Here is an 18,658-nt window from a genome sequence, read left to right on the forward strand (position 1 = left end):
TTCTCGTACAAAGATTTTCAAAATATTAGGAATTTGACATGAAGAAATCAAAAATAGCTCTGGCGTTAAAATAATAATGTAGCAAATCGGGCCATCGGTTGTCAAAAGTTCTAAGAAATTGATTCGTTTCTTATTAACGCGTTTGTGAAAAGAAGATTATACCGTTAAAGGTAAAAATCTCAACGAGGTCGAATGTCTACCGCGTGTCTCCGCGACTTCTCAATTTATTCATTGCTGACGGTTACACATCGTGGGTTTCTCGGGTCACAGGTGAAGGATTTGAGGCTCGTTCCTATGCTTCCTCTTCGTCTTTCTTCTTTTCTCTGTTTTTCCTCTATTATTTCGCTCGTACGGTAGCAGCGCTTGCTGTGCTCGCGTTATTAAGATAGTTTCGAGAACGCGATTTAATCACAAAATTGCAAAAATTACTACGATGTTAATAATATGCGGCTGCACGACGTATTTACAGCAAGTTTGTATCTCTCGCCACATAGTTGCCATTCAGCTGTCGGATGCGCACATTTATCCTGGACAACAACCTCTCTATTTTTCTTTTAATTGCAAAAGAATGTTCGACGGTCCAAGAGGTATACTTTCGTCGCGTAGATCGCAACGTTAGAAAAATTTGTGTTCGAAATATTCATAGTTGAAGAAACATTCAACGATGTATTACGTTGGTTATAATTTCTTTTATAAGATTTAGCTCGTAAGAAAATCGCGAGCACGCGCGTTCTCTTGTATGTGTTCTCACGGTTGGATATCTATGAGTATCGATATGTTTTATCGATATCAGTGATCAGCAGGCCCGCGATAAAACGATTAGTAATATCCGCGACACGCGCACGGGAGCTTCAAGTAATATCCATATCAATTCAGTGATCACAAATGTTTCGGCCATTTCCACTGCAATCCGCGGACATTTTAAATCCCGCATCATTACGTTAGATTAGAATTTCGAAGCCGTAAATAAGAATCGATTGCGTCAGCATTCATTCGAATATTAATGCCCGGATAAAATTGGAATTCCCGCAACTCGATGATTCGACCGCAACAGGTGGTAGATAAAAATTACGAAGGAGTTAAGTCCGCAGTTTCAAAACACGTCCGTGTACGTGTGCCTCGTGTGAAAATCGAGTCCTACATGCGCGCTGTCGGCTCTAAGTCAATCCACGGAGATAAGGAATTGCAGGAATTATTCAGACGGATGTACCATGCCCTTTGAATTGATTCGCAGTTTGATCGTAACACACCTACGGCAACGTTGTACGAGGGTTCTCGGATGTGAATTGCTCAATCAAGATCGTGCTTATATAATTTTTTACCGAACCAAACGCTCAGAGCCTTGCTCCTTTTCTTTGCATTTTTCCACAAAAATTATTGTTCCATAGATATAGATTATCGGACTTAGTTCACTAAAGTTCAGTTCAAACTAAAGTTCAGTTCACTTTAGTTCACTAAAGGACTTAGTTCACTACTAAGCACTAAAAACAACTAACGCACCCTACAAGAATGAGAACATTGAATTTGTTTAGACTTTTCGACATTTGTATTGCAATGTATGCTCGAATGAACAAATTGTTACAGTTTCGACAATTTTGATAGTAAGTAGAATGTGCAGGCCTGCGAGTGAATTTCTGACGGTTGTAGAAACTGTTCGACGATGCTTTAAGAGTTTATACGTGTCCGTATAAGATGTCAGATCGTTTATTACTTGTTTAAAGGGACATTATAGCTATAATTAAGGTGCAAACGATACTGTCAAGTTCTGACATGTAGATAATTTCAAGACGCGGCGGAATAACGAGAATTTCTGACAAGATTGCGAAATTATTCGAAGACAACTATTGCGAAATATCGGAAGTGGCAATGCCCAAGGAGCGTACAGTTCTCAAAGGGTTAATTGAGCATAGTAAGTTTTCAGGTGACCAAGCTCCATGGGAGTGGAACGAGGAAAACCCAGTTTTATGTCTTGCATTTACCACTCTATCTACATCTCCATGTTATAGCAGTTAATTTATAAATATGTAATCGTGCATCTATGACCCTCCGAGAGCGATATTACATTAAATGCTTTCCGCAGATACGTTATCGCACATATTTTCATGCAACGGGAGAGGAATTTGATCATCGCAGAAAAATAAATGTTATGTAACAAACTTGGTTGCCGATGTTTATAATTATATGCGGATTGAGCGCGTATTGCTTCGGCGGCGTTATATTATTTCTAGTAAATAGTAAACAAACGGCACGGTGTGCCTGTATGTACTTCCGAATCAATAATCGTCTGCGACGACTCGAAGCTCGATCATGTGGAACCGCCGCTACATAAACCACTGTTATCTGAACAATATGCGTCGTTATTTAAACGGAACAATCGCTTCTTATTAAAGTTGCGTGCAACATTACGTGCTCGCATATAAATACATATTATCGCGGAATAAGCAGAATACGAGACACGAGTGCCAATATCTACTGATTAATAAGTATCGGGAGAATAAAAATCCATGACACGCGAATAATTATTTCATCTCTCTGTTCCGCGTACGATACGTTTCTTTTCATTTCTTTTGAAAACATTCGGACGAACATAAAATAAATCCAGGATCTTTGTGTCAAATCGCGACCTTTACGTTACTGTCAATTTCGTGCAAACAGCGACGCGATGTTTACCGCGTTCACCGCGATAGCAGTTTAAAGAGAAGAAAAAAAATAACACCTCGATTTGTGGGATTTAACAGTCGAAAGGCGAGGAACGTACGATTTAAAATGGAAATTTTACCGTAGCGTGTTTCGTTTCGGAGCGGCGCGGTGCACCGCCGCGAGAGAAACATTCACGCAACTCGAGTCCATGTACACGTACCAACACGTACCTATTCAGCACTGATCGTGGCCTACTCGGAACCCGAGTCTTCATTATGCTCTCCGTCTCCAATCGTGTGTGACAAATTATTCCTGCGTCACATCCGTTTCTGGTTCGGGAAAAATATTAGCGAGCCGCCTTCGAGGGCCACCAGTTACCAACCGGCCAGCGGATCTTTGTGCATCCGTGACGAAAGCGAGTATTTGAAACGCGAAACTGAAATCCTCACGGCGTTACCGATTCGTCGACGAAATCTTTCCCTTTAAATCGTTACATTTAGATTCACTTTTGCGCGGACGGTCGAAAAGACGCGAGGAACCGTAGCCGAACGAAATTGCGCTTTCATGGCCAAAACCGCGCAGGCTGGACGAAGGATGACGAAGGTCAGACAGGACACGGTATGCAAATCACCGTTGGAGAACAGCGACGTCAATTAGCTTGCGCAAATCTGTTTCGTAGCGACCGTTTTTCCCGAGGCGAAAGGAAAATATCTGATTTTCGCGAGGCTCTGATGAAAATTCTCATGGTAACGCTGCTCAGTTAAGGGGCTTCGCGATCAGCGTAAAAATAGGTGCAACGGGTAGGCGAGGATAAGAAAAAAAAAGAGTATCATCCTTGCGTGTCGGTGGTCGGAGGGGCTGAGGTCGCGAAGAGTCGAGGAGTAACGCGGCCGAGGAACGAGCCCAGGTATACACGATGCGGCGTGTATAAGTCAGCACTCAGGATATTTCGTCATTTCCTGCTTCTCACGCGATACAATCTAAATTAACTATGTTCGCTTGGCTAGGCCTCCTCCCTCGCAGAGGCTCGCATCTCCCAAGAAAATTTCTTATTTCCTAGCGAGGAGGGCATACGACTGCCGTGAAACGACGCTGGGATCCCTCTTGACGCGACTGCCAACCAGGATGAACATCGCGATCATCGTTACGACGATGCTGATCGTAAAAACCAGCCGAAGAGGAGCTTGCCCGTTGACGCACTATGCGCGGCCATGATTCAATGGAAACTACTTCGTACGGACCTGCTGCGTGTTCGCTTCATTTCGATCTTTGCTCTCTGTAAGAGCCGTTTCACACGGGGATACGGTCGTCGCAACGCGCGTATGCGATACAGCGTTCAACGCGAGAAAAAGTATCGCGGCAGTGTATCGTCGTCTGAACGCTCCCATTAAATTGCATGTACGGTCGATAAATGTCATACGACGCGATACAAGTATCTCCGTGTGAAACGAGTCTGAGCAGATTTTCTTAGACAGCTAAGACAATTCGGTATGAAAGAGGGCAACGAGAGAATTATTCAAGGAGAGAGAAAAAACGATTTCCTAGGCGATGGAAGTACTTAAATTTTTGTATCCGATGATACGCTGAAGTAGGTAATAATTTAGCGAAGTGGAGACTGATAAACGTTGATATCACTGGCGGAAGATATCGCCAATGATCAGAAGAAAACGGAGTTTAACAATGGTGGCAGCCAGAAATCTAATGGTAGTTACTCTGCGTCGTTTTAATCAGTTTTTAGAATCACTATTCCCGCCGCCGACTTTCTAATTAGTTCTTCAATGGTTCGATACGTTGATATTCGTTGGTTAAGATCGCGGTGTTCAAGCACACGCAATTTCAATTAACACGATGCACTAGCATGCAGTCAAATTAGTCACTGTACAGTAGATTAGTACCTTTAACATTAAAAAAGAATTCAAATCGTTTAGTCCAGTTTTAAACGGCGTTCGAATACTTTTTGCTTGGGGTTGTAGACATTATTCGTTTATTTTAAATCGAAATAACATTTAATTTATCTGTTAGCAATGTTCGATTGCTGTAGTTAACTCAGACACACAATTTTCCTAATTTTGTAAGAATACATTGACGACAGTAATACTAATTAGTTAACATAGAAGTGAAGAAGTCGTAAGCCAAGAGGTTACACGGAAGTTCGTGTGCGATTTGTGTGCGTCTAAGAAATGTTCGAGAGTAACGAATTTTCTAAGAAAACTTACAGATTGGTTTAAAGAGAGCGAAGACCGAGGCGGCTTTCGCAAACGAGCACTTGCATAATCAATTTACTTGGAAAATCCACCATCGACGTTCCCGCAACCGGAAGAGGCTCTCTAAGGTGCTCGACGTGTCGGTGAAAAAGGAAATCTTGAAAAGAACGTTCGCCTCGGAACTTTAGTCGGTCATTCGCTACATCGGGTGTGACATGCGAGAAACCTCGCAGATCTAATTTGTCGCGTTTCTCTTCACGGAGAGGTTGCGTTACGGTTTGAAGGTACGGGCGTCGGAGGAAGTAGGGCGTAAAATACCGTGAACTTTGAACCGCTCGGTTTTCAAGAGAGATGGACTGAAGAAAACTGCTTTCTTAAGGAATGACAACTGCGGAGTTACTGAAATTGTTGCTCCAGCACTGTTACATACGAAAATACTAGCTTATCGTCTTCGACGGACGTCGATAACAATGGATTTTAACTTCTTTCGTACTTCCAACTTTAAGCAGTGATTTTTTTATAGATTTCACTATGAAGATGTCATGCATTTTAACGGTAACATTTCAGCAGTTGTTATTTGCATAAAATTATTTTAAAGGTTTCCTTGAACAAAGCGATACATTTTATTTTTGTGCTATAGAGTCGCGAAGTTGATCGAACAATGATTAAAGTAAAGGAGCCAACGAAAATCTACTCGTGATAAACGAATCAAATCTTAATTACGAAGCCCTTACAAAACTAATCATTATGACTAGACAACGTGTCCTTATGCAATTAGGTACGGATTTTTAAAATGCAAGTAAATATATAAATTAACAGGATCGAGTAACATTTTTATTTCCCGTTTACAACGAGTAACATTTGTTGACGAAGGAAACTTTTCATGGATTCTAATTTTTGTAAAATACCGTATATAATTGTGACCAATCAATATCAGTACTAATGATACTAATAATTATGAAATGTCTGATGGAAGATGATTATAACAATTAACCGACAACGGACTTCAATTTCGCCCAACTTCTCTCTCGAAGCGACTGTACAACGAAAGAAATTGTACACTCTGTAGCTATAGTTCTTGTCATTTCACAAATTCCGTGATGACTCGATGAAAATTAGTAAAACGGTCCCGCATTTTGGGAGTGGACTGCGATCGTTCCATCGAGTCACGGTTTCGTCTTAACAGCACTGATTACGGACATATTGGCGGCGTCATTTAGCAAGTCAAGATATTACGTCATCGATTAAACTGCCCCGTGAGATACACATCGGTTGCCATGCTTTCTGGCTCGTCACGCTTGTAGCCCCGCTTTTATTCCATTACCGTTGTTCTTACGTGTGAACGTAAGCGGACTTCGATTAAATTAATATTACTTGCGAAGTACGCACTGTGTTTTGTAAATTGAATCGGATAATGAGTAATTCGAAGAGCATGAAATTGACTGTTAAACTGGGGAAACACACGCGCACAGGTGCACATCATGAAACACGAATCACTTCTGTTGCGTGAAGCGTGCTTCTTCCTCGCGTGGCGTGGATCCATTTAAATCCGTACGTATCAATTTTCTTTCACGTTCAGTTTAACGTTGATCGTTCCATTAGAACTAACGCGAGCAGTCGATAATTTAACCAGCCCCCCTCATCGACGACGTAATGTCTCGCAAATGAATTTCGCATACAGACACAAGTCTCGCGAGATATCCCGCCCATGGTGTTGCACAACCTACATCCTTATGGCGAGATATCTCGTCCATGGCGTTGCATAAACGACATTGTTGTGGCGAGATATCTCGTCCGCTGTCGCTGAAGGGTTAAATGCGGCAAGCTATATCCGTTCCACACTTTTCACTCTGCATTTGCCAAAGAAACGAGTTGGGACACTAAGAACTTCTTTTATCGCAGTGCAGAATGTATAAAACGATCGGAAACTACGATTGTGCGTAGCGCTGTGCAATGAAAACAAGTACGTGAAACGTTTCCAGTAAATGTTGCGACGTGAATTTTTGACGAAAGAATTTAGTACACCAGTCGAGAACGGAGACTTCTCAGCGACTTCGAAAAATGGCGGACCAATAGATGATACCGGGACACGACGGAACGCGTCTATCTATTCTCCCGCCGAAAATGCAAACAAGGAATCATCAGCGGGCTTATAGAATTACGATTAGTATCTTCGACATGCACGAAGATTGCATTCACGTTCTATCTGATAAAACCGCGGTGGTTTCAAGACAGCCCGTGGAAAGAAGGAACCGGCCGCACGATCAAATCGCCATTTCCTTAAGTATTTAAGATCAGGAAGTACCTGAGCGAACTTCAAAGAACCTGCAAGGCGAACAGAAGAAAGGAGATGATATCGGGGCGCGCGGAAATGTTATGGCGTGCAAGGAACACGCGAAGAAGGTGTAAATGACCATGGTGAGCAAATGCACATGGTCGAAGAAGAGCACCGATACCGGTGTTCTTTTGCATGGGGATCACCGTCCCCGTTCCGTACGCTCGAATGGCTGCTGGCTTCGGCTAGATTTCCCCAGCAACGACGAATTTAACAATGAGGCCTGTTCAAGGACGGAATCGTACACGGTTGTACGCGAAAATGATAAAATGGACACCGAGGATGCATGTTGGTATGTTGGAATTACTGTCGGTACGCTAATTTTCGTCGATCATGGTTACTGCAGAAGAGTCTGCCTTCCATTTAGATAATAAGTATATTCTTTCCGTGCAGTTTACTGTGTAACACCTTTCGTCTTCGTGCCTTCAATACTTTACGAGATAATTAGCTATATCACTTAACTGCTGACAGTCTGCATGTATTACTTAGTTGGTAGTGAAAAATGAACTGCTTTCAAAGGCTCGTTAACGTATAATTTCCATAGCATGAGGCACGACGGCTATGGTAATATTTACTTGTCCACTGATCGTCTCAATGAGCTCGTATTCATTCAGTCTAATTAAATAGTAGAAATATTAATCGTTCGGAAATCTGAAATCAACCGCATCGATCAAACATATGTCTTACTCGAGTTTCATAGAAGTTTCGACTGTGTCGTCGGTGGATCATCAAGAAAGAGCGTTTACCTGCTCCTCGCAATTGTCATTCAACTCGTCAACATATTAGGCAAATAAATCACTCGGCTGTGTCTTATCAGCATCACATTCGTGCGGGGAATATAATTGACCCTTTTTTACAGTTCGTTTGATTATCGTACGATCGTGAATCTATTACTTTAGAATACAATGCCAGCGCACTAGAGATACCGCGTTAACAGACAAAGCCGGAATACGTTGTCTCCGGCAATATTCATAGAAAAATTCGCACGAGAGAATCATGTCAACAACACGATGATCATGTCATCGAAGCATTCTTCGGCATTTCGACGCGCAAGTGACGAGTACCAGAATTTGAATCCCGCAATTCATTGAAGCTTACTATTCTTGCACTACGATTTTTGCCTCAGCTTCTTCATTAGGGCTCCTTCGTCCTTAATCATTTTCCTCATTAAACGTGACAATTTACTGTATACGTCTTCATTTACTTCCTTTCCTAGATTTTGGTAAGAGAAGAATGAAATTTTGTTTTGATTTCGAGGAAAGGAAACAACATTTAGGATCATGTATAAAATCTTCGTTAGGAGTTTAACTCGTTGCTACAATGCAAGGAGCTCTCTCTAAGAACATTTATAATAAGAAATTACTAATAAGAAATTACGAATACAATATTACAAATAAGAAATTTCTAATACAATATTACTAATAAGGTATTACCAATAAGACGTTACTAATAAGAAATTTTCTATGAATACTGTAACAACAAATCATTTGCACCAAAGACGGTTACTTGAACCGCGTCGCGCCATTGTCGGAGTATATCCTGTTTCAATTTCACTATTGAATGCATTCGAATGCAGCTCGGATTCCTATTTCTATCGTGACGTCTGAAACCGTTTCCGAGATTGTTGTTCCATGCTTCGGCATCGCAGAATAATCTTCTACTGCTCGAATCCCGTTGCTATCGGACTATCAGAGTTCACTCTCTATTGTCTGGGATAAGGCTCCTAAAAACAATTCGCATTCATGTCTTCATCGAATCCACTTCGAATTTTCTACCGAGATCCTCATAGCGTAGCGCAGCGTCGTAACACCTGAACATCAGACACATCGAATTTCTTTTCCGCGAGAGAATGTGCAAATCGATTCTTACGAGTTTCCGAGACAGCAGACATTGAATGTTGCAACAGTTGAGTAGGTCTGAAACGATCAGACATTGTTGTTCATTTTTATTTCGGAGCAAGTTCTTTTAGAGAATCTTCGAGAACGGTTCTTTCCAATCTAACGTCGTGTTCAGTGTTTCTATATCGAATATGATGTAGGTTTGCAAAATTCATGTATATTTCCAACAAAGAATCACAAATTAAAATTCTGAAGTCTGCTAAGCTGTACTGTTTTGTTGAAACGCAATGATTCGTGCCAAAAATACTGAAATATGTTGCACATATTTCTATCGTGATCTCTGCAATGAGTGATACAATCTCCAGTGAACGGATATTTTTGTATTACGTGGAAAAATAACGTAGTCCATATTCTGTTCACTTTTCTTTTAAAATTTATCCAGTAATTCTATTATACATCTGCAAATATCTTTCAAATATCCTAGTTTGTAAGAATTCATCGGTTTCATTACATGTTCGTTCATTGATCGTTATCGTACCTCACATTAAATTTTATATGACACTTTCAAAATAGATACGAATCGCTGTGCATTTCGCAAGCTTAATCCGTTCAACCGTATTTCAATTTTCTATGACTTATCGCATGTTACGCATATGAAATTCAGTTTCGCGACTCATAGACCGGTTACACTTTTAACTATGAACAAATTTAACAATACAGAAATGATTTTGGAACGTGATTTAACCAGTTTCCGTGACACTGCGGGAGTGCTGCTAATAGAACGACATATGTATATCTAATCGGTTTCTACGTCCAAAATCTTGAGCTAATCCGAAGACTGATCTCGGTTACACCGAAAATGCGTTTCCCCGCAGAACCAGTGATTCTGACGGTATCAGCCCGCCCTCTAACGTTTCCCCGCGTTGTAAGGACAAATTAGAAATAGTGCTTTCCCATTGGACCGTGGTAGCTGGTTAACACCGGTCGTCCTATGCAGCTATGCACGCGTACGGTTCGATACGGTGCAACGTAGAGACGGCGCAATCGGCCGTGCAAGTGGCGTTTCAAACAAATTAACGGCTGATATCTTGCCGGTGTTCTGTTCCTATCTCCTAGCTCCACCTCCCGGCTGCGGCGGTGCAGGCCGGTTCAGAGGAGCCAGCCGGAGATCCAGCCACTGCGGCGCGCCGAGGGAGATCATTTTTGCCACGTATTTGCAAACTGAATAATAAATACGCAAATATACGCGAAGAGGCCGCGTTCCGCCCTCACGCAGCTCGCGCTTGCCGCGGATTGGTCGCACCGGCCGCGAGGGGACGGCGATATTCGCTCGCCGTCTCTCCGTTCTCGTGGACCTACTTTGTACACGCAGACCTGCACGATGCTTCGTGCACGTGCAAGCGAGCGTGCACGCTAGGAGGGAGGCAGCGTGTGCGCGAGAATGCACGCCACTCGCTGTACCATATCCCTCTCTCGCGGTGGGCTCCTCTCGGCCTTATCTACCGCTCTCTCTCCCTCGGCGCGCACGTATCTCTCCATCTGTCTCTCTCCGTCCGCGCACCCGTATTTCCCTCCTCGTCCAAAACACCTGTCTTTTTCATTCGCAAAAGAGAATCTTCCCTCCCCTCCACCACGCGATTCACCTTTTCCCCCCTGGCATCCTGCCGTCCTTTTCCTACCTTTCACTTTTCAATTCAGTCCTCCCGCTTCAGCTCGCTGATTTTCCACCATCCCTCTGCTACACGCTTCACCATCCCGCGAAACTTTGCCGGCTTTCTCTCTCTCTCTCTCTCTCTCTCTCTCTCTTTCTCTCTCTCTGTCGTCTTACACCGACCAATCGCGCCGGCACATATTCGCGTTCACTCCGACCGATTCTATACACGCTCTAAGCACCTCGCTTTGGATCGCTTGTCCTTGCGGTTTACGGATACGGGCTACCGTGTCTCTCGAAAATATCAATGGTGCCACCGCTGGATACTTTGGCCCCCGATACGCCGTCGTCCGTCATTAACCCCTTGTCGCAGCTTAGCTTGCTCAAGAATAAAGATCATCACGGTTAGAATTTCGATTGTGGTCGTTTCTTAGAAAAAGAAAATGAAAATTAATGTTTATCGCGTATCCTTTAGTTTAGAGTTTAACGTTAGAATTTCAAGCGTGGAACAATGGAGGCTAAAGAGAAGATTCCTCCTGTTTGGTCAATCGGACCGGTTTTCTTTTGCAGAATCTCTTGTTTCTCGCTGTAGAAATGTTTGCGAAATCTTGAGCTAAAAGTCGTAATTGTATCTGCGAAGTTGTCCATTGCCGAAGTGACTCCGAACATCGTGCTGTAACTTCGGACTTTAGAGACGTTTTCCTCGGGGAACAATGTTTCTGCAGCTTTATAATATTTCCGATTGAAGCGTGCTATTCAACTTCGCTCGATGCTGTAGATAAGTCATACAATCATTTGATATTGCTTTAAGATCAATGTAAAGTGCTTATGTTGCCTTAAAGCCAATATAATGGGATTGCTTTAACTTTAAAGTCAATGTAAGGTGGCTGCTTCAACGTTAGAGTCAATGCAAAGTGAGTTGAGTTACTATTTTGCGTATTAGTTTACGGTGAAATGTTAAGAACAGTCAAGTTTGACGTCCGAAACCCCTGTTCGCAGTGGACGCAAGTTTTGATCGTGTTGTACGAATTTTTGTTTAATTCGAAAATTGTATGCACGCGGTACAGATATGGGAAAGAAATACTTTTTGCTAACAATTGATTGACACTCGACGAAGTACACACTTATTGAAAGCGATTCACGACCAATTAGTATTTCAATTGTCGAATGGCTCAAAGTTTTATAGATGCACATATCGCGTATACAAATGCGCCTACCCATTCTTTTCATGAGACTTCGATAAATCGTTCTATATTTAACCATTGCTTTTTCATTCGAAGTACAATACAAATACATACAAATGCGCAGAGCCATTCTTCTCGTGCGACTTTCGTAGATCAGACAGTATTTAATTTTTGCGTTTCCATTGTCGCTTGTGTCTAGTGCAAGAAAGTGAATCACTATTTTGGTATTCAATTTTTTTCAGATAGATTACATAAAACCAGGAATACTACGAGAAACACTGAGCTTTCTTAACTCTGATCCCACCGAGTGGTAAATGTGATTAACGCGTATACAAATGACAAGATTGTATCTATTTAAACCTCTCGTTATTTTGATTATAATATATATTTGGATTAACAAATTCGTTCGATTACTTTGTACGAAAGAATCTTCGTAATTTCAGCAACTTTAAATAAAAGAAATGTGAAATCGATTATTTTGACTACCGGCTCGGTAGGTTCAGTTTTAAAGACGTATATATAGTAATTGTCACAGAAAAATTTCATGTCTCGAAGATATTATACAAGCAATAAGTCACTGCAAACTTTCAGAAGAATAAAGAAACGCCAAATAAATTATTCATGTAGAAACCTAATTTACCGTAAAAAGAACGCTTTCCAATTCTGTGCATTATTAAGCGCGCCTTATCGTCTGCTATCTTGCAGTAGTGCGACCATACAAATCTTCCAACTATTGTATAGAAATAACAATATCGTATATAGATAACGCAAATTTTTTCGAGTTTCTGCAAGCTTAACAGTACTTTAACGTAACACGCTCTGCTGTCGCAGATAGATAGATCCTAGATAGTTCACACGATTATCACCGAGCAAAAAATCGGATTTCTTGAAACGAGTCGACTTTGAAGTTTCAGACGTCACTAACGTGGAAAATTTTTCATATACGACGACACTGTTCGCAAGAACAATTCCATCTCTATCGGAAAGAATAGAATCGAGTGGACAACTGTCCGTTGCTGTCCCCTAGGCTTAATGTGTACTCTTTTAAGCATGTATTCAGCGACTATGGTCATTCTTACGTTCGCCATTCTGTATCACGTTAGACGGGCGCACACGTGCATGCATTCAATATGCATACGAAAACAGTTACGGGGTTTCAGATTGTCAATCGGGTAGCGACGAGACTTCCTTCCGTCCGATTATGCTTGATATTCCCACCAGCTGGTTTCTCGATCGCTAAAGCGGAACTGGATTAACTTTTCGCAACCCTTGCACCACCCTTCTTTCCACAACTGCGTTGATTAACACCTACTCGTCCCTTGTTTAATTTACGATTGCTGCAATTATAAAGACACGTTTAAGAGCAATTTAATACATAAATTTAACAATGTTACATCGGATACATACAGTGGAACCTCGATTATCCGAATTAAGCGACATAAATGTTGGAAATACAATAAATACAAATAAATGGTTTTGTAGAAAGTAAATAACATTCGTATCTAGTGGATCATGCATGAAATTTTCATCACGGGTTCGAATCATATCACGTTGTTTATAAATGATTACATTTTACCGCATTATTGGATTTCTGACGGTGCGAATTTGATTGAATCCACACTACCTCGTCTCTTCATCAATAATCGATACAGTTGCAACGATGAAATCTCCGTCATTCATAATTATCAGCTTGAAAGAAGATGTCCTTTACATCCCACGAAGCTAGGCGTTTACTAGAAACCTGTAAGATGCTGCAGCAAAAGTTCCTGGTTGGTTTCCCGTAAACACGGCTCTCCGATTCGGACGTGATTTCCCAAGGAAATGAAACATCGATGACGTTACGTACCGATGAACCATCGTTCCTGAGCGATGTTGCATCCTTCTAAAAAAGAAAAATCGGATTCGCCGGTTCCGCGGCACCGAGTTTAATTGAATTATAATTCCCTGGTGCTGTCATGCGTTTCGTGTTTCCCGATAATTATCGCGCTCGTCGAGCTTGTCCTTACTTTCGTGGAATACAGTTGCCCGTAACGAAGCGTTCAGTGTTAACAAAGCGTTAAAGAGAGGCAGGTGTGTTGCATTAACGTAAGGTACGCGCGGACCATGCATCGCGTAATTACCGGGTTTATTGGAATAACAATATCAGGCTAAATCGCGCAATTACTCGGACGGTAGCCGGGATAGATTGAAGTTCGATGCAGGAGCCGCCGCCGCCAGGCCCGATCGCGGAGGAAATCGTAATTCGTGGCTTATTGTCACGTCGTTCTTCCTTTCCGTGATATTGGAGAGGCTGTGCGGCTCGTATATTGCAAGCCGAGACGGTGCAGCCCGTCACGGCGCAGCGTCTATAATCTGTGCGAGCTTTTTTTTCACGCGGCCGTGTGATGACACCCACGTGGTCTCCTAGAATCGCATCGCGCGATTCGCATAAAAGCCACCACCAATCTATGCAAACCTTTCTCCTCTCATGTGTGTTAATCAATCTGCTTCCTACGCTTTCAATTATGTAACGCAGCATTACGGCCCTGCGGAAATTCAAAAACGACAATCCCGACTGCCTGGTGCGTACGCGCTAGCCTCTTAGACCTCCTTTATATCGGACGGCTCTTGTTGTTAGCCAACGAGCCTTCATACACGCTTATCTTGCCGAGAAGGAATACAAATTCACCGTCTTTCGTCTCGCTCGAGTATCGTTATGTGTTCTCGATATTAATTATATGACACATTTATGCGATCTTCCGTTCAGTGATACGTTCGTCGAAAGAGATTGACTTGCGCGCCTCACGTTTACTACGTTCACGTATTTATTATAATTATCTATCTATTTGTTTATTTTATATACGGGTAAACAACCATTTTCACAACAAAAAAGAATAACTTGCGATGAATTGTGGAGAATCAGTGGATCGAGCAAACAGTTTATTTATTTCGAGCAAACATGTATTATCACTATTATCTTACACTTATCACTATTATTATTTATGAATATGTAAGTCCCGTAAAACGGGTCAATCGAACTAAATCTAGATGACTACTGTGAGGTTCTAGGGGCCAGGATTGACCTTGCAAAACGAGATGGAGCATTAAAATTTGCAAGCGAAGTAACGCTAGGATTGTTAGTCATACCATGCACAATTTTATGCAGAATGCATAGATTCGCTTGATCCATTACAATTACGTAATTTGGTACATCCGTTGCCTTAAGTAAACTGCAATATGTTTATACAATATGGCCCGCGTTAATTCCTGTCAGCTACAATACTATGAACAAGCAACTCGAGAAGAAAATTTGTTTTCTCTCGTAATAATTAGAGTAAGGCTTCCGCTGTTTCATATTTCTCGTAATTTTTATTAGAAGCACGCAAAATCCGCAGCCATCACTATTCATATATTTTACGCGAGAAAGATTATGTCATTAATGAATTTTATAGAAACTATGAGTTTGAAGCTAGATCTGAGTATATGTCTGACTATATTCCAACATCTTGAAAGAGCCTCAGCATAAACATAATATCTAGTAGAACTATTTCGGTGAATGGAAAGCAAAATCCATGCAAGTGTTCAAAACCGTGTATTTGATTCACGAAATCTCGTTGGCATCGCCGATAGTTCATCTCTTATTACTTGAGAAAAGGATCATTCAGCAGTTCTCCTGGGCTCATTATAAAACACGAAGCCTCGACTTTCACAATTCTTAGTTGATTTTTTGTCGAAGATGTTTTTTTACGTTATGCAGCGGTGGGAAAGTGAAGATAGTTTTCTGTTTCGAAAGTTTCGCTGAAACGTTTCAACGGGCGTTATAAAATTCGGCCATGATTCGAATCATCGGCGATTTTAAGCCGCATTGGAAGAATAAAACTCGTACTATCGTATGATTGGTCTTCAGTCTATAATTTGTCTACTTTTTCTGGCCGACTATGGACAGACAGTCAGCAATTTTGTCTATCTCGAATGTCTTCATTATTTGTAACGACATAAAACTTGCGCACACCGTGGAGGTTTCTTGATAATGGGGAACCGTACCTTTTTTATCTTAATCCCTTAACGCAACTTTCAAAATAGTCTGTCATTCTATCTCTTGTGATGGAAACTTCTGTTCTTGCATAAAAAATTGAACACAGTTTCGAATTTAACACCAAATTCCTCATAAATGTATCCTTACAATTTCAATACCTAGCATTAATGAAGTTCATACGGTTTCAAACAATTCGTGTTAATTTATTATGTCCTTGACATACAAGGCCACGAACTAATCTTTAATTAGTTTCTCAAATTTGTTTTTACTGTACTATATCCAACCAAACTAACTGTTACTAAGATTTTTAGAATACAAAAGAACTACTAATCTAGTAGTTACTAGAACGAATTTAAACGAACTAGACGAATTTAAAAACTGATATTATGGAACTTTTTGGGAATGATGTTCAGCACTTAAGCTATTAAGGGATTAACACGATAGCTGGCGTTGGGGATGAAGCCGTCCAAGATGAAGGTGAAGAACACATTTAGTTTGCATAAAGACCTGCAATTTAGGCAGAAGAGGACGTTAAGGCAGTATAACCAGAATCTAAAGTGTTTGAAAAATGGATCTTTTCATTTTGAGAAAGGTATGTAACGCCTCGAAGCAGTAGCATAGACGTGCCGCCTATGCATGGGCGTATCCACATGCGGCTCGAGCTGGTGCAAGCGAGAGGGAGACGAGACAAAACGAAACAGTGCAACTGCAGGCTGCAGCGGTCGAGGAAAAGAGACAGAGAGATTACGAGAGAGAGAGAGAGAGAGAGAGAGAGAGAGAAAGAGAGAGAGAGAGAGAGAGAGAGAAAGAGAGAGAGAGAGAGAGATATAGGGAGGGAGGGAGGGAGGGAGGGAGGGAGGGAGGGAGGGAGGGCAAGAGATTGAGAGAAAGAGATTGAGAAAGATAGATTGACAAAGAGAAGGAGACAAGGATAGAATGCAACAACGTTCATAGGAGATAGTAACAGGCGGCAGATAGAGAAGGGACGATAGGGTATGCGAATAAATGTGACAGAGCACGAGGCCCCGAGCGCCGGTGCTTGTAAATCCGTGCACACGTACACCAGCGGTACGATGGTGTAGAACAGGTCGCGATACCGCGGCGCGGCTTGGCGCGATCGCAGCATAATCGTAGAAAGGCCTTGCCTTGCGTTGCCGCCGCCACTGGGCTGGGCTGATGGTTCGGCCCAGGCCGAATCGAGTCGAGCAGCGTCGAGGGGAGTCGAGTCGAGTCGAGTTGAGTCGAGTCGAGTCGAGTCGAGTCGCAAGTCACCTCCGCTCACCTTACGACGCGGTCGACTTCAGTCCGCGCTCGAGTCGTGCACCACGGAACACGCGAGAGAGAGAGAGCCCGAGCCGAGCCGAGCCGAGTCGAGCCGGCTGCCGCGCGAGATCGAGTTGGACACACGCGCCCGACCAGCACGCTGATCTACGCTAGATCCCGCGCGCGCTCCCGAGCCGATGAGTTTCACCTGAACAGAGATCTAGATCAGAATCCGTCGGGCGACAGTTCTCCGCCGACGCGGTGGCTCGTCCTTGCGAAAACGAGCAAGGACACGCGCGGAAAACGTGGACCGAGGACCCGCGACGAGGTACACACGCATATCGGACCGAGGTGTCGGGGGGGCTCCCGAACACGACAGATTCGAAATCATCGATCCCGACGTATTATGTCACAGGAGCGCGCGAGCGACGGCCGTCGATGTCGGCGCAACAACGGTGAACCAGGCGAACGTTGTCGTCGTTTGACATTTCCAGCGGCGTGGAGCGGGTAACGTGTGGACCCAGTATCGTTATACCTCGTACACGCGTTCGAACGATCCAGTGTTATGCTCCGTAGCTCGCGCTGCTCGCCAGCAACGTGGTCGCGGGCATAATCGGCAAACGTGCGACACGCGCGACACACACGCATACATACACACACACACACGCACATTTCCTCGCTGCTCTGTGCAGCAACTCTGTGCAACTGTACACCGATCCTGGTGATCCGCGCGGATCCGCGGCGATTAATGCACGAGCAGAGACGCGCACGGGCCGCGCGCGGCCGATTGGTCTCGCGGCCGTTGATTACGAGCACCGATCGCTTCGCGGAACCGTGAGAGATTGCTGGTGTTCGATAGCCGAAGGACAACGTCGTGGGTGCCTCAAGCATAGTCAGTGGAGTTTAAAGGACTCGTGGAAACTCGAACGAAAGCTCGAACGAAACACGAACGGACCTGGGTCAACCGGCCGAGAATTGCGGTTGCATCTGCCACGGGATGCTCCGGAGAAATTGAAAGGTAAATAGCGAGTATTCGAGATTCGGCCGTCCTCGAAGTGAATGGGTTTTCGCGACGGGTCCCGCGACCTATGGGTAAGGAACGACGTTCTCCGGGGTCCCGGCCTGTCTACCCCGCGAGTTTCATTTTTCTCACCTTTCGGTCGCATTGCGATCCCGATCTAGCCCCCGCGATCCAGCTTTCCACGACGACGCGGATACGATAGACACGCGGTCCGCGTCGTCGTCATCGCGATCGTCATTGTGCTGCGATCCATAGCCGCGCGCCGCACCGCCCCGATTATGAAGTTACGCCCGCGGAGGATCGATCGTGACTTCGGGCTATGAAATCGGTAATGAGCTGTAAATCTCCGGGGCGAGTACGCCTCGACGCGTGAGTCACACCGAGGGCACTGAGGATACCGTCGATACGTACGCCACCATCCGAGAACTGTATTCTTTTTCCTTACGGTAGGAAATCGAAGGAAAGGATAATAAGCAAGAAATACACTCTCTCTCAGCCGCCGGCCGG

The 18,658-nt window shown here is 43.3% G+C and overlaps 1 protein-coding gene across 1 annotated transcript in view; it reads left to right on the top strand.

Annotated features, from left to right (window-relative positions):
• The first annotated feature begins 17,027 nt into the window (after positions 1-17,027).
• The window catches only part of LOC117229471 (uncharacterized), a 59,278-nt gene continuing 57,647 nt past the window's right edge, over positions 17,028-18,658 (top strand). Inside the window, exon 1 of the mRNA XM_076520103.1 lies at positions 17,028-18,148. The gene's annotated coding sequence lies outside the window, so the exon portion shown is untranslated. The remainder of the gene's footprint in view (positions 18,149-18,658) is intronic.

This window comes from Megalopta genalis, chromosome 3, assembly GCF_051020955.1.
Source record: "Megalopta genalis isolate 19385.01 chromosome 3, iyMegGena1_principal, whole genome shotgun sequence".
Classification (NCBI taxonomy): Eukaryota; Metazoa; Arthropoda; class Insecta; order Hymenoptera; family Halictidae; genus Megalopta; species Megalopta genalis.